Source organism: Salmo trutta, unplaced genomic scaffold (genome assembly GCF_901001165.1).
Source record: "Salmo trutta unplaced genomic scaffold, fSalTru1.1, whole genome shotgun sequence".
NCBI classification, from domain to species: Eukaryota; Metazoa; Chordata; class Actinopteri; order Salmoniformes; family Salmonidae; genus Salmo; species Salmo trutta.
In genome coordinates, this window is record NW_021823488.1 from 848,356 (window position 1) to 865,629 (window position 17,274).

The window sequence follows — 17,274 nt, forward strand, 5'->3', positions numbered from 1 at the left end:
GGTAGTTGTATTTAGCACTGCTGTGAGTATTAGCCTGTGAAACTGTCAGTCTGTCGTTCTCTGTTTTTCTAGTTTTTTTCCATATTCACATTTATTTAATAAATATAATGATGAACATGCAACCCGCTGCGCCTTGGTCCTCTCTTCACTACGACAGCCGTTACATTAACGATGCTCCATACGAATGTTTTAATGACGAACTTAGCTTTAAGATGCTTTTGGGAAAGCAGTCCCTGGATAAAAACAACTGCTAAATTCAAAACTAAATGCTATACATACAGATCTCATATTACTGTAATTAATAATTCATGTATAATTTGCACAGTTCTTTATTAAACGTAGTTCTTTGTACATTTGACTGTGTTAAACCTAGCAGTACTACTGATTTCTCTGAGAGGCAGATATATATTATTACTGTATTAAACCTAGCAGTACTACTGATTTCTCTGAGAGGCAGATATATATTATTACTGTATTAAACCTAGCAGTACTACTGATTTCTCTGAGAAACAGATATATATTATTACTGTGTTAAACCTAGCAGTACTACTGATTTCTCTGAGAGGCAGATATATATTATTACTGTATTAAACCTAGCAGTACTACTGATTTCTGAGAGGCAGATATATATTATTACTGTATAAAACCTAGCAGTACTACTGATTTCTCTGAGAGGCAGATATATATTATTACTGTATTAAACCTAGCAGTACTACTGATTTCTCTGAGAGGCAGATATATATTATTACTGTGTTAAACCTAGCAGTACTACTGATTTCTCTGTGAGACAGATATATATTATCACTGTATTAAATTTAGCAGTACTACTGATTTCTCTGAGAGGCAGATATATATTATTACTGTATAAAACCTAGCAGTACTACTGATTTCTCTGAGAGGCAGATATATATTATTACTGTATTAAACCTAGCAGTACTACTGATTTCTCTGAGAGGCAGACATATATTATTACTGTGTTAAACCTAGCAGTACTACTGATTTCTCTGTGAGGCAGATATATATTATTACTGTGTTAAACCTAGCAGTACTACTGATTTCTCTGAGAGGCAGATATATATTATTACTGTGTAAAACCTAGCAGTACTACTGATTTCTCTGTGAGGCAGATATATATTATTACTGTGTTAAACCAGGCAGTACTACTGATTTCTCTGTGAGGCAGATATATATTATTACTGTATAAAACCTAGCAGTACTACTGATTTCTCTGTGAGATAGATATATATTATCACTGTATTAAACCTAGCAGTACTACTGATTTTCACTATGTGCAGGTTATATGACAATAGCTCAAGGCTGTTTTTAACAACTTCCGGTTGTCACAGGAAGTTCTTACTCAACACACGTTGTCTTTGGGGTAGACATAAACAGAATCCTGAATAAGAAGTCTCTACCTTAATAATTGACTGAATGACACATGGTTGAGTTGCGTGATTTTCACTATCTGCAGGTGGCCATATGACAATAGCTCTTGGGTGTTTTTAACAACTTCCGGTTGTCACAGGATGTTCTTACTCAACACACGTTGTCTTTGGGGTAGACATAAACAGAATCCTGAATAAGAAGTCTCTACCTTAATAATTGACTGAATGACACATGGTTGAGTTGCTTAATTTTCACTATCTGCAGGTGGCCATATGACAATAGCTCCAGGCTGTTTTTAACAACTTCCGGTTGTCACAGGAAGCTCTTGCTTCACACACGTTGTCTTTGGGGTAGATATAAACAGAATCCTGAATATGATGCCTCTACCTTAAGAATTGACTTAATAACAGATGGTTGAGTTGCGTGATTTTCACTATCTGCAGGTGGCCATATGTCAATAGCTCTTGGGTGTTTTTAACAACTCCTGGAAGTGACAGAATTTGACTCATATTGAGTGATAAGACTGAGCTATTTAAAAACACTTTTTCAACATTTCAAGATAGCAGTTAGTTCAGTTTGATCTTATTAAAGACAGCTGTATCATTTTTTTATTCATTTTGACATATTGTTTGGGACCACTTTTTTTGCTCTGTTTGAAGGCTGTCAGCTTCTTCTCAGGAGGAGAATCACTTAGCCTTTCAACTAATTTTCAAATGATAGGATGCCTATTTAAAAACACTTTTTCAACATTTCAAGATAGCAGTTAGTTCAGTTTGATCTTATTAAAGACAAATGAATCCACTGTGTCTGCCTTTCCACTGTGAAGACAGGTTCTACTGCCCCCTGCTGTCTGTTGATGGTACTACTACTAGACACAGCGGCAGAATAAATTAAACTAGACATTTGTTTTCATCTCAAAACCAGAGAGCAACCGCTGTCCGGTGAAGTCCACACAAAGCGTATTGCATGTAACCAAACAGTTAGGTGACCTGCAGCACGGTCAAAGCAAAATATATGTTTCAGACGTTTTAGGGACGACAAAACGACTATTGCTTTAAAACGACACAGTGTTCAGCACCTACAGTTACGATCTGTCTTTAATTTTGCCCTTTTTTAAAACCATAAACTTGGATTAGCACAGCTAACACAGCTAGCACAGCTAACACAGTTAGCACAGCTAGCACAGCTAACACAGCTAACACAGTTAGCACAGCTAAAACGGCTTACACAGCTAACACAGCTAGCACAGCTAACGCAGCTAGCACAGCTAACACAGCTAGCACAGCTAACACAGCTAGCACAGCTAGCACAGCTAGCACAGTTAGCACAGTTAGCACAGCTAACACAGCTAACACAGCTAGCACAGTTAGCACAGCTTGCACAGCTAGCACAGCTAACACAGCTAACACAGCTAGCACAGCTAACACAGTTAGCACAGCTAAAACAGCTAGCACAGCTAACACAGCTAACACAGTTAGCAAAGCTAACACAGCTAACACAGCTAGCACAGCTAACACAGCTAGCACAGCTAACACAGCTAACACAGCTACCACAGCTTGCACAGCTTGCACAGCTAGCACAGCTAGCACAGCTAACACAGCTACCACAGCTTGCACAGCTACCACAGCTTTCACAGCTAGCACAGCTAACACAGCTAGCTCAGCTAGCAACACTAACACAGCTAACACAGCTAACACAGCTAGCACAGCTAACACAGCTAACACAGCTAGCACAGCTAGCACAGCCAACACAATCAAAGGAAGTCAAATGCTCACTGGCTTCCCTTGCCTTCAACGCTACGGGCAGCAACATTGTTATACTCTTTATGACCAGACAGCATCAGACAGGACTGAGACAGACTGTTTCACTGTCCAGACAGCATCAGACAGGACTGAGACAGACTGTTTCACTGACCGGACAGCATCAGACAGGACTGAGACAGACTGTTTCACTGACCAGACAGCATCAGACAGGACTGAGACTACCCCAAAGACAACGTGTGTGAAGCAAGAGCTTCCTGTGACAACCGGAAGTTGTTAAAAACAGCCTAGAGCTATTGTCATATGGCCACCTGCAGATAGTGAAAATTACGCAACTCAACCATGTGTCATTCAGTCAATTATTAAGGTAGAGACTTCTTATTCAGGATTCTGTTTATGTCTACCCCAAAGACAACGTGTGTTGAGTAAGAACTTCCTGTGACAACCGGAAGTGGTTAAAAACAGCCTAGAGCTTTTGTCATATTTCAACATGACTGAGAGTAAAGTCAGTCAGGAGTCCCTGACCTTATCTTCTCTCAAGAAGATGTCTGGTAGGCCCATTTAAATACCTTTTTTGGACATTTCAAGATAGCAGATGTTTGAGTTGGGTCTATTAACACAGCTGTGAGCTGTTATTTTTTTCATTTTTTCATTTTTGACAAAATGAGCAGTCCTGGAAGTGACAGATTTTGACTCATATTGAGTGATAAGATTGAGCTATTTAAAAACACTTTTTCAACATTTCAAGATAGCAGTTAGTTCAGTTTGATCTTATTAAAAACAGCTCTATAATTTTTTTATTCATTTTGACATATTTTTTGGGACCACTTTTTTGCACGATGTTTGAAGGCTGTCAACTTCTTGTCAGGAGGAGAATAACTTAGCCTTTCAACTAATTTTCAAATGATAGGATGCCTATTTTAAAACACTTTCTCTACATTTCAAGATAGCAGTTAGTTAATTTTGAGCGTATCAAAGACCGCTGCAACTTTATTTTATTAATTTTCACAATGTTTTTTTTACCCAAAATTATTCTAAGTCCACAGTCTCTGTCATTGAACTATGTTGAGCCGTGTGCCTGGTGATTGAACAGGTTACCAGGTGTGTTTTTGAATATAATTCTTAATGGCTTCAGTGGTGTGCTGGGGTCCATTGCTTGCTAAAGGGGAACCTCCCACCCTGGTTCAGCCAACAGGGGGCGCACCCAACCCCTCTAGTAAAACTGAATGTCTCTCTCTCTCTCTCTCTCTCAGGCTATGAAAAAAGCCCCACCTCCTCTCGCTCAGCCATTCTAACAGTGGAAGCCAGGATCTGTGAGAAACTATGATAATAAACTGTGAACAATAATGAAGCCATGTTTGTCTGAGTGAGTGAGGATTTATTATTTAATTGTGTGATAACTTTCATTCTGTTATAACTTTATGTAATACATCCTCTGTCTCCTAACTGAATAAACATTTTAAGATAGCAGTTGGTTCAGTCTGATCTTCTCATGTACTGTTGGAACTTTATTTTAATCCTTTTTCACTATTTTTATTTTTATTTTTTTTATGACAAATTCCAGAGCCTCTGTATACATTTGTACACATTTTTTCCCCACTCTCTACTTTGTACAATGACAGAGAAAGTGGGACTCTGTCGTTTTTTCTGACAAGTTCTCTCATTGATCTCAGGTTCAGCCACCAAGGGGGTCACCCACCCTCCATAAAAACTTTCATAGGCTCTCTTTCACTCAGTAATCATGTAACAAGTGGACAGGCTCCCAGAGGCAGGGCAATCAAAGGCTCCAAGTCACTGAAGTGCCCATCAGCCCAGCCATTGTTATTATTCCTACCAGCCGTTCTACAGTCCCTGAAGCGGGTTGATTAGTAGGTTGGAACCCCGTTACAACAGACACTTTACAATGACGCAACAATCAGCGTTTGAGCTGGACACACTCATTTAGAACGCTCATTTAGAACACTCCTTTAGAACGCTCGTTTAGAACACTCATTTAGAACGCTCTATTAGAACACTCATTTAGAACGCTCTTTTAGAACGCTCGTTTAGAACCCTCTTTAAAACGGACAGTTACCAATGACGCAACAATCAGCGTTTGAGCTGGACACACTTCTTTTCAGAAACTATTTACACAAAACACACAGTCCTTACAAAGTTTATCTCCTGAATGTGAGCAGTTTGTTTTTGGATGCAAATGGTTCAGATATTCACAGAAGTATATATATATATATATAAAAAAAGTGGGATTACATAAAAACAGTTTGACTGGAGAATTTCTTTACATTTTTTATTGATTTATTTGCCAAGTAAATTATTTATTCGATGACATCCACAAATGAATTGTGAGAGCCTATAATATAATTTCCCTCCAAAATGCAGCTTTGGAGCGAAATGCATAATAAATAGTCAAGGTGGCAGAGTCGGCTCTTTCAACAATGAGACCAACGTTGAGGAAGGTGGTCTTGATCGCGCTGTTGGGCCGGGACCAGCCCCGCCGAAAGCGCAGAACTGTGTGGGTTCAGAGATGGTTAAAGTCCCGAAAGCAGGCAGGGGAGGTTCCATCGTCTCATTCAAGAGCTTCGACTGTTTGGAGAGGAATTCCGACGTTACTTTCGTCTGGACCGAAGCCAGTTCGATCACCTGCTCCAGATGGTTGGAGCCAGGATCGCCCGGATGGATACCAACTACCGGGAGTCCATCAGCCCAGTTGAACGCCTGGCGATTTGTCTCCGGTAAGATACATTCTAGTACATTTTTAAAGCCTTTGATACCATAATTGATTGATATTTGATACATTGTTTTTATGTGCAACCGAGCTAGCTAAAGGGCTCTCTAGTTAATAGTCCCTATTTGACATCAGATGTACTTTTACAGAATGTTCATTAGGACTATAACTTTTCCCAAAGTTGGTTTATAATCATTTTTTAATTATGCAATGTTACCAAATGAAAAGAAAATTGGGGTGCCTTCTGCTCTGATGAAGGTAGGCTAGTCTTCTCCAGGACCCCTTGTTGTTCAACACAGTTACAGGCCTTCTGTCCCTGATGAAGGTAGGCTAGTCTTCTCCAGGACCCCTTGTTGTTCAACACAGTTACAGGCCTTCTGCTCTGATGAAGGTAGGCTAGTCTTCACCAGGACCCCTTGTTGTTCAACAGTTACAGGCCTTCTGCTCTGATGAAGGTAGGCTAGTCTTCACCAGTTACAGGCCTTCTGCTCTGATGAAGGTAGGCTAGTCTTCACCAGGACCCCTTGTTGTTCAACAGTTACAGGCCTTCTGCTCTGATGAAGGTAGGCTAGTCTTCACCAGTTACAGGCCTTCTGCTCTGATGAAGGTTGGCTAGTCTTCTCCAGGACCCCTTGTTGTTCAACACAGTTACAGTCATTCATTACATTCTTATTGGACTCACATACACTCTTAGAGAAAAAGGTTCCAAAACGGTCCTTATGCTTTCCCCATAGGAGAACCATTTTTGGTTCCAGGTAGAACCCTTTGGGAAAAATGTTCTACATGGAACCCAATAGGGTTCTACTTGGAAACAAAAAGGGATCTCCTGTGGGGAAAGCCAGAGAACCATTTGAAGTAGATAGTACCATTCTTTCTAAGAGTAGAGTTGGCCTGGGCTATAGTTTAATAATATAGTCATAGACTGAATTGTACTGTTTCAAGGCAGGTGCCAACAACGCCCCCAGACAGGCACTCCAGGTGAGGGAGAAGCTGACCACCTACTTCTCATCGCCAGCAGGTGAAGTTCCATGGCAGTATGCCGTGGAGGGAAACAGCTCTTTGAAGAGCCCAATAACACAAAGGTTATTTTAAGAACCATCCACCGTTGTCCATAAAATATCATTTTTTCCCCCAGATGACTTTATGTATCATTGTCTCTCTTCATTTGGAAGCTATATTTAAGTGACATTTGGGAGTAAAGACCACACCTTAAAACCCCTTCCCTCTCTCATTAACGTCAGTATTATACACACCTGGCATGGTACATCAGGTGAGCAGGAGCACTAATTAAGGTTATACGACATACAGTTAGTATGATAACTAAGGGTAAGGGTAACCTAGGGTCCATACAAATAGTACAGTTTAACACCATGTTCACTGGCCTGACAAAATACAGGTGGGAAAAAAATGAATTAGGAAGAGAATGTGTTTTTACTTTCATCTTGTCTTAGATCTGCGAAGGTGTAGGGAAGAAATGAGCAGATTAAGTCTAAATGAGATATTAATAAACAACTGACAATGAAAACATCATTTAATAAGTATTCAATTACAGGAAAGAACATGACCGGTACGTGTAAAAAATGTTTAAAAAAAATACAACTATTGAAAGAGGTGTGTGTGCGTGTAAACATTTAAAAAAGAGCATCTGTGAATTCTTCAGTGTATTGAGTTTCAATTCTGTCAATTCAGAAATCTATGTAACACTAATAATGAATGCTATCCCGAGACTTTATAAACAAATGACTATGAATTGACTGAATTTAAACGGAACGGACGTGTGTGAAAAGAAAGGTACAATGAGGGAGGTCAAAAACAACAACCAGACAACTCCTCTCCTCTTCCTGTCCTTCCTGTGAGCTGGTCGGCTAAATGGACTCCATCTCTGGAAGGGAAGAGAAAAACAACAACCAGACAACTCCTCTCCTCTTCCTGTCCTTCCTGTGAGCTGGTCGGCTAAATGGACTCCATCTCTGGAAGGGAAGAGAAAAACAACAACCAGACGACTCCTCTCCTCTTCCTGTCCTTCCTGTGAGCTGGTCGGCTAAATGGACTCCATCTCTGGAAGGGAAGAGAAAAACAACAACCAGACAACTCCTCTCCTCTTCCTGTCCTTCCTGTGAGCTGGTCGGCTAAATGGACTCCATCTCTGGAAGGGAAGAGAGAAACAACAACCAGACGACTCCTCTCCTCTTCCTGTCCTTCCTGTGAGCTGGTCGGCTAAATGGACTCCATCTCTGGAAGGGAAGAGAGAAACAACAACCAGACAACTCCTCTCCTCTTCCTGTCCTTCCTGTGAGCTGGTCGGCTAAATGGACTCCATCTCTGGAAGGGAAGAGAAAAACAACAACCAGACAACTCCTCTCCTCTTCCTGTCCTTCCTGTGAGCTGGTCGGCTAAATGGACTCCATCTCTGGAAGGGAAGAGAAGAACAACAACCAGACAACTCCTCTCCTCTTCCTGTCCTTCCTGTGAGCTGGTCGGCTAAATGGACTCCATCTCTGGAAGGGAAGAACAACAACCAGACAACTCCTCTCCTCTTCCTGTCCTTCCTGTGAGCTGGTCGGCTAAATGGACTCCATCTCTGGAAGGGAAGAGAAAAACAACAACCAGACAACTCCTCTCCTCTTCCTGTCCTTCCTGTGAGCTGGTCGGCTAAATGGACTCCATCTCTGGAAGGGAAGAGAAAAACAACAACCAGACATCTCCTCTCCTCTTCCTGTCCTTCCTGTGAGCTGGTCGGCTAAATGGACTCCATCTCTGGAAGGGAAGAGAAAAACAACAACCAGACATCTCCTCTCCTCTTCCTGTCCTTCCTGTGAGCTGGTCGGCTAAATGGACTCCATCTCTGGAAGGGAAGAGAAAAACAACAACCAGACAACTCCTCTCCTCTTCCTGTCCTTCCTGTGAGCTGGTCGGCTAAATGGACTCCATCTCTGGAAGGGAAGAGAAAAACAACAACCAGACAACTCCTCTCCTCTTCCTGTCCTTCCTGTGAGCTGGTCGGCTAAATGGACTCCATCTCTGGAAGGGAAGAGAAAAACAACAACCAGACGACTCCTCTCCTCTTCCTGTCCTTCCTGTGAGCTGGTCGGCTAAATGGACTCCATCTCTGGAAGGGAAGAGAGAAACAACAACCAGACAACTCCTCTCCTCTTCCTGTCCTTCCTGTGAGCTGGTCGGCTAAATGGACTCCATCTCTGGAAGGGAAGAACAACAACCAGACATCTCCTCTCCTCTTCCTGTCCTTCCTGTGAGCTGGTCGGCTAAATGGACTCCATCTCTGGAAGGGAAGAGAAAAACAACAACCAGACAACTCCTCTCCTCTTCCTGTCCTTCCTGTGAGCTGGTCGGCTAAATGGACTCCATCTCTGGAAGGGAAGAGAAAAACAACAACCAGACAACTCCTCTCCTCTTCCTGTCCTTCCTGTGAGCTGGTCGGCTAAATGGACTCCATCTCTGGAAGGGAAGAGAAAAACAACAACCAGACAACTCCTCTCCTCTTCCTGTCCTTCCTGTGAGCTGGTCGGCTAAATGGACTCCATCTCTGGAAGGGAAGAGAAAAACAACAACCAGACGACTCCTCTCCTCTTCCTGTCCTTCCTGTGAGCTGGTCGGCTAAATGGACTCCATCTCTGGAAGGGAAGAGAGAAACAACAACCAGACAACTCCTCTCCTCTTCCTGTCCTTCCTGTGAGCTGGTCGGCTAAATGGACTCCATCTCTGGAAGGGAAGAACAACAACCAGACAACTCCTCTCCTCTTCCTGTCCTTCCTGTGAGCTGGTCGGCTAAATGGACTCCATCTCTGGAAGGGAAGAGAAAAACAACACATACAAGCTTAACATAAAAGAAAACCATAAAAGGTGAGATTTATGTGAACTAAATACTGCTTGTATAGTGTAGTTAGAGGCATAAATATTGGAACAGTGCAGTAAAGTTGGTAATACTTGCTGTTTACTCATGGAATTTGTATTTCAGAGATAAAGATGAATATGACAGGAAAATATTTAGACAGTAAACTGTTGTTTAGGGATATTTTCTAACCTAGAAACAACAGCTGTACATTTGCCTCATATTAATACTTTGATCTGAAATACCAATTAGCCTACATGAGTATACTGTAAAGAATGACCTACTTCACTGTCGCAACACTTATGACACTACCTGTGATGTGGAGAAGAAAAAAAACCTACCATTGAACTGGGCTTGGAAAAGCAGCTGATACATTTTAACTTTGACTGCTGCTTTTCTTTGCTGAGGCAGCCTCTTCAGGGTTGGCACCAGGCTCATGGCAAAGAGGGTCTCTTCATCCTCCTTCCTGTGAGCATCAGGTTGGGCTGCATCCCTCTCGACGGCTTGGAGGAGCCTCTGCTGAAATGAGTTGAGTGGATCTGGAACCTTCGATGACGCCTGGTGTGACGTTGTTCCTCTCTCTGTTTGTCTCCACGGCCACATCCTGTTCAACGAGGTCCTCAGTGGTCACTTCCGTGAGGTTCATAATAATCTCAGGTGGTCCTAGATCCAGAGGTGCTTCCTCCATTTCATCGTCTTCCATGGCTGCACCGATGGTGGTCATACTTGTGGATGATGTAGACATTGTAGAGGGTCTCTCTGCACCGGTGGAGGCGATGGTCGCAGTTGTAGGTGACATTGAGGGTCTTGATGCACCGGTGGGGACAACACTTGTGGATGATGTAGTAGAGGGTCTGGCTGTAAAATTGCCACTCGTTGCCCTAGGCACAATAAATGGATCCAGAAAAGAAAGAATGTGGCAGAAGCACCAAGGCTGCTGGTCTGAAGCTGCTGACCCAGACCTCTTCTTCTCTTTCTCTGCCCTTCTCTCTCTCTGATACCTGTCCCTGAGTCCTCTCCACTTCCTCCTACAGTCTTCTTCTACATAGACATGATAAGCCAAACCATTACCTAGCATACCTATAGTTATTAGATAGCTATCATGGATATGTCACCTACTGTACACAGACACACACACAGTTATCTGACCAAATTATCAGGGGTACAGTAGTATCTACCATTTCTATGACTATTTATGACATACACACTCTTTCAAACATGATTATTTGGTAAAGTTAGTAACTAGCATAATTTATTTGACTATTTCTTTCACACACACACACACCTCATTGGCTAGGTTAGCAAGCTAGGTTAGCTAGCTAGCTAACTAGCCACATCTAGCACGTGCTCACTACTAAACTGACCTGGCAATCCTACTATCAAATCAAATCAAATCAAATTTATTTATATAGCCCTTCGTACATCAGCTGAAATCTCAAAGTGCTGTACAGAAACCCAGCCTAAAACCCCAAACAGCAAGCAATGCATGTGAAAGAAGCACGGTGGCTGGGAAAAACTCCCTAGGAAAAACTCCTGAGAAAGGCCAAAAACCTAGGAAGAAACCTAGAGAGGAACCAGGCTATGAGGGGTGGCCAGTCCTCTTCTGGCTGTGCCGGGTGGATATTATAACAGAACATGGTCAAGATGTTAAAATGTTCGTAAATGACCAGCATGGTCAAATAATAATAATCATAGTAATTGTCGAGGGTGCAACAAGCACGTCCGGTGAACAGGTCAGGGTTCCGTAGCCGCAGGCAGAACAGTTGAAACTGGAGCAGCAGCATGGCCAGGTGGACTGGGGACAGCAAGGAGTCATCATGCCAGGTAGTCCTGAGGCATGGTCCTAGGGCTCAGGTCCTCCGAGAGAAAGAAAGAAAGAGAGAAGAGAGAATTAGAGAGAGCATATTTACATTCACACAGGACACCGGATAAGACAAGAGAATACTCCAGATGTAACAGACTGACCCTAGCCCCCCGACACATAAACTACTGCAGCATAAATACTGGAGGCTGAGACAGGAGGGATCAGAAGACACTGTGGCCCCATCCGATGATACCCCCGGACAGGGGGGTATCATTGTCTCCAAGCAGCATTTTTTTGTGTTTATGTCCCTGTAGCTGTCAGCAGTTGTGTCAAAAAGAAACGGTTTTGAGGATACTGCGAAAATGATTCTCTCCTCCATGTGTACAACCGCATGCGACCATCTGCAAAAGGTTCCTGCATCAGTGTCGTTGCGTAGCTGCGTAAAATGTTACGTAGCAGTGATGCAATGACGCAGTCGGTGTATTCGAAGCGTCAGTATAGTTGCGTAGCTGCGCAAAATGTTACGTAGCAGTGATGCAACGACACAGTCGGTGTGTTCGAAGCGTAAGTGACCCGTTATACAAAATAAGAATTGTTCTTATCAGCCTGACTAGGGCTGGGCGATATATCGATATATATTTTAAATGTGATATGAAATTAGACCATTTCGCATATATCGATATAGTTGAAATTTGCGCTTTGATCCTTGCTCCAAGCAAGCTGCAGACCCGGAGCTCTCTGCGCTGCTCCCCGCGCCTCCTCTTTCATGCACAGAGGGCGGAGGGGCAGGAACAGACACTTCAACAAACATGGAGGAAGCAACAGCGTCTGCGGAGCGTTTTGACGAGGAATTGGTTAGTAAAAGAAAAAGCATTGGCTCAGTCATTTGGAGATGGTTCGGATTCAAAGTATCAGATGAGCAACAAAATCACGTTATATGTAGGCAGTGCCATAAAAAAAGTTCCAGCACTACAAATCTTTTTCACCACCTAAAACAGTGGCACAAACTGCAATACGAAGAGTGTGTGAAACTGCGCGCTGCAGAAGCCCCAGCCGCAAGCCGTCGACAACCCGAAAAAGCTCCAGCCCCGAAACAAAGCTCACTGCAAACTTCATTTTCCCGCAGTGTGGTGCCTAATGAAAAGAAAATTGGCAAGTGGTGTACTATAACTAAAGCGGTGTCCTATCACATTGCTAAAGATATGGTCCCTGTTGCAACTGTGGAACAAGTCGGATTCAAAAAGCTACTGAAAACTATGGACCCGAGATATGAGCTTCCCAACTACTTTGCACGAGAAGCACTGCCACAAATGTCCACTGAAGTCAGGCAGAGCCTTGCTGACCGGCTCGCTAACGGGACCCATTTTGCGTTGACCAGCGATATGTGGTCGAGCAGGACATGTGAGCCTGAGATGATGATGAAAACAGCGTCGTGTCGTCTCCAAAACAAGTTATTTCCCCCCCCCCAGGATCACACCGGTGAGCATATAGCTGAGGCCTTGCAGGACGCAAGCTGGGAAACTCCCGAGAAAAGCATCCGGTTGCTATAACAACCGACAACGGGAGCAACGTGGTCAAAGCGGTGGAGCTGAACGAGCGGCTGAGGATGCAGTGCTTCGGTCAGACTACACTTGGCTATTGGGGAGTGCAGTGTTTTAAGGACTATTCACACATTTTACTGATTACAATATTACTTTTTCATTATTTTTTCCTTTGTGTCTTGTCTAAAACTTTTTTTTGTTTTATGCTGCTGTCTTGGCCAAAAATTGATTAAGTAGATTAATAAAACATATTAAAATATTAGTTTTTCATTATTTTCCTTTGTGTCTGTCTGCAACTTTTTTTGTTTTATGCTGCTGTCTTGGCCAAAAATGGATTAATAAAACACAAAACATAAAGTGCTAAAAGTAAAATCACTTCCAATACAGGATGGTAGATTTCAGAACCATATTTATTAGGTTATTGGATAAGAATTAGTGATGCATTGATGTTGTTGGTGCTGACATCTTCAGGACAGGAATACCGGTTTACTTAACGGAGGAATAAACACACATGTTCATCATTGGTGTCTGAACCAGAACGGCGGAAAATGCACTTTATTTATTTTCGCACATGCGCAGTCATACATCTCTCATAGGGCATGACTGTTCCAGTGTAAGAACACAACTCAACAACATATTAGTCCACATGCCAACACCCCCACTTGCTCTTATACTGTACAAGTCGTATTCAACCTAACTTTATCAACACATTTAGCTTCCAGTTATTCATCTCACAAATGTCAGTTTATATTCCAAACATGTAACCCAAGAATTTTTCATTTTTGAACTTCGTTACAGGTTTAGTCAAAACATCTGCAGCCATGTCTGCCGTTGGACAATATTCAATACTTATTTTACCATCACTGAGTGCAGATCGAATGAAATGATATCTGATGTCGACATGTTTACATCTCTGACGACATACTGGGTTCTTTGACAGAGCAATTGCACCTTGGTTATCTTCAAAGATTGTTACTGGTGTATATTGGCACTCGCTATCCATCTCGCCCAATAACTGTACAAGGTACAAACTTTCTTGTGTAGTAGCAGCCAGTGCCATGTACTCTGCTTCACATGTAGATAAAGCTACTGTTGGCTGCTTCTTAGACCTCCATGAAATGACAGGTCCACATTTAGTTAAACTAAAACAATACCCTGTTATGCTTCGTCTGTCACTTTGATCTGCTGCCCAATCAGCATCACTATATGCTATAAACACATGTTTATCTGTTATCCAGTGTTGCTCTTTTGGTTCTGATAGGTATTGTGACAGCTTGCTGACAATCCAACTGATATCCGGTCTTGTACATGTCATCACATATATCAAGCTGCCTATCACTTCACGATACCTTTTTGAATCAATAAGTTCACCATCACCATCAAAGTTTGGTTTTTGTTCACATGGTGTTGACCTTGTTTTACAGTCTGACATACCAAACCTTTCCAGTATCTTGGTTATGTACCTTGTTTGGTTCATCGTTATTTTCCCTTCACTTTGTGTAAAATCAATGCCTAGGAAATGTCCAAGCCTCCCAAGATCTTTCATCTTAAATTTTTCACTTAACATTTCTTTTACACTTGTGAGTGAGTCACTGTCACTAGCAGCGATAATTAGATCATCCACCCAAATTATCAAAATGATCCTTTCTGTTGCAGTTTGTTTGTTATAAACACAGTGATCAGCTGGGTTCTGTGTAAAACCATTTTCACTAAGGTGATCATGCAACATTTTGTTCCAGTTCCTTCCTAACTGTTTCAGGCCGTACAGTGACTTGTTCAGTTTGCAGACTAGTTGCTCACCTGTATCTGACCTGACTTCAAAACCCTCTGGTTGCTCCATGTACACTTCACAGTCAATAGGAGCATGTAGATATGCTGTTTTGACATCCATCTGATGTAACTCTAAGTCATACTGAGCTGCTAGCTGCATCAAACAGCGTACTGATGTCATATTTGCAGTTGGAGAAAAAGTCTCCTTATAGTCTATTCCTGCCACTTGACTATACCCCTTTGCAACATATCTTGCCTTGTATGTCTCAGTCTCATCTGAATTGTTTTTGACCGCATAGACCCACCTGCCCCCCACTGCATCTTTACCCTCTGGCAGTGTGGTTAATGTGAATGTATCATTTTCCCTAAGGGAATCCATCTTCTCCTTCATAGCAGTAGCCCAAATCTCTGATTTTGGTGAAATCATTGCTTCTTTGAAGGTTTGTGGTGCATTGCACATTACTCTGTAGCAGTAGTCAACACTAGGTGGTATCTGGTCATCACATTTCACTTTACACTCATAGTCTTTTAAGTACTGGGGTTTCATCCTCGCTCTGTCTGGATAGCGTGGACTCTGACCATCTGGAGTCTCAATTTGCACATCTTGTGTCTCTTCTGAGTTTTGATCTGCCATCTTGGCTTTCGGCATGGGGTTTTCAAATCTCTCCCCATTAAGATCATCACTGATTTCCAAATCTGTCTGAGTTTGGTGTTCGACTACACCTTTTGTAACACACTTGACTAATCTGTTTTTAAGAACTTTCCCAGTGTCTGGGTAGTAGACTAGGTATGCTGGACTATTTTTATCATACCCGACAAAAATACCCTTTTCACATCTTGAGTCTAACTTTTTCTTGTTCTGTCTATATGCATAGCAAACAGATCCAAATTCTTTCATCTTTGAAAGATCAGGCTTTCTCCCAGTAAACATGTAGTGTGGAGTCTGTCCTACACGCTTATTGTAACACCTATTGCGAATTACTGCAGCAGTCATTACAGCATATGTCCACAAGTTCTTTGGTAGGTTGCTTTCAAGTAGCATGCATCTTGCCATTTCGAACAGTGTTCTCCAATTTCTCTCAGCGGTCCCATTTTGATGGGGTGAGTAAGGGGCTGAAGTTTCATGTCTTATGGCGTTCTTACTGAGCAGTGACTGGAACTCTTTGGCTGTGAACTCTGTGCCATTATCTGACCTGACACACTTTATTTTCCCATAAGGGGCCACATCAGCAATAAACTTCTCAGTAGCTTTTACAGTATCACTCTTTGCTTTTAGGAAAAACACAAAAACTGCCCCTGAATAATCATCCGTAAATGCTAGAGTATATCTGAACCCATCTTTCGCCTCTGGCTCAATAGGGCCAGCCAAATCAGTGTGCACAAGCTCAAGAGCCGCTTTTGCCTTTTCATCAGGCTCTCTGTTTCTGCTCTGAACAAATTTTCCCTGAGTGCAGATTTCACAGTTGAGGGTAGATTTGTCAATCTTACCTGTGATTTTCATTCCCTCTGTCACATTTTCTAACTTTGACACATCCTCAAAATTACAGTGGCCAAGAATTTTGTGCCATGTGTGAATATCATAGCACCCATGACATCATCATCATTTTCATCACTTACAGTGTTAAGATAGTAAAGTCTATCGTACTCCTCGATGTCAAAAGTGGTACCGTTCTTGTGGATGAGCTTGTTACACCCCTGTCGAAAGTTGACTGAAGCTCCGTTGGCTGTCGCTGCTTTAACAGAGAAAATGTCCTGTGGAAACGACGGCTCGTACAGCGCCTTCGCCAGCATTGTTTTTACCCGACGACCCGTGTTGTCTCTCAGGTAAACCTCCGCTGCACCTCTCCTCTCCGCGACACCATTCGTTCTTGTTCCGTCAGCCAGCTCCACGGAATGTTTTTTCCGGTTTGAAAGTCTCGTCAAGCTCCTTAAACTTCCCGATGTCCGTGACTATATGTGACGTTGCTCCCGTATCAACCATCAGCCCTTTCTGTTTCAGTCCACCAACCTGACAGTCACTTATTCTGAATGCAAATGTGTGGCTTTCAGCATCTGTTGCTTGTTTCACATTGTCTCTTCTTTTTCGTCTGCAATTTGCGTCAGTATGAGTGGAGCTCTTGCAAAAACTACACCGCTGTCTCCGTTCTTTGCGCTCTCCAGTAGCAGTACATTCCCGGGCCTTGTGCCCTTTCTGGCCACAGTTGAAGCAGGTTATCTCAGTCCCTTTATCTCTCCCTCTTGGCCAGCTAACTTTAATGTTACTTGCCTTCATCACGTTGTCGTCAGTGGAAATGGCGCTAAACTTCTCGGTGCTTTCATAGCTCCTCAACTTGGTTTTGAACTCGCCAAAAGTTGTCGGCTCGTCACTCTGCGTTATGTGGATGGCAAACGGCTTAAATGATTCGGGCAAACCTTTCAGAATCATTGCAATCAACAGC

General features: G+C 42.5%; 1 long non-coding RNA gene across 1 annotated transcript; it reads left to right on the plus strand.

The window, feature by feature from the left end:
• The first annotated feature begins 5,367 nt into the window (after nt 1–5,367).
• On the plus strand, nt 5,368–7,010 carry LOC115191148 (uncharacterized). Its single transcript, XR_003877543.1, has 2 exons — nt 5,368–5,878; nt 6,814–7,010. It is a non-coding gene; the product is annotated as an uncharacterized LOC115191148 (long non-coding RNA).
• Nucleotides 7,011–17,274: the final 10,264 nt, after the last annotated feature.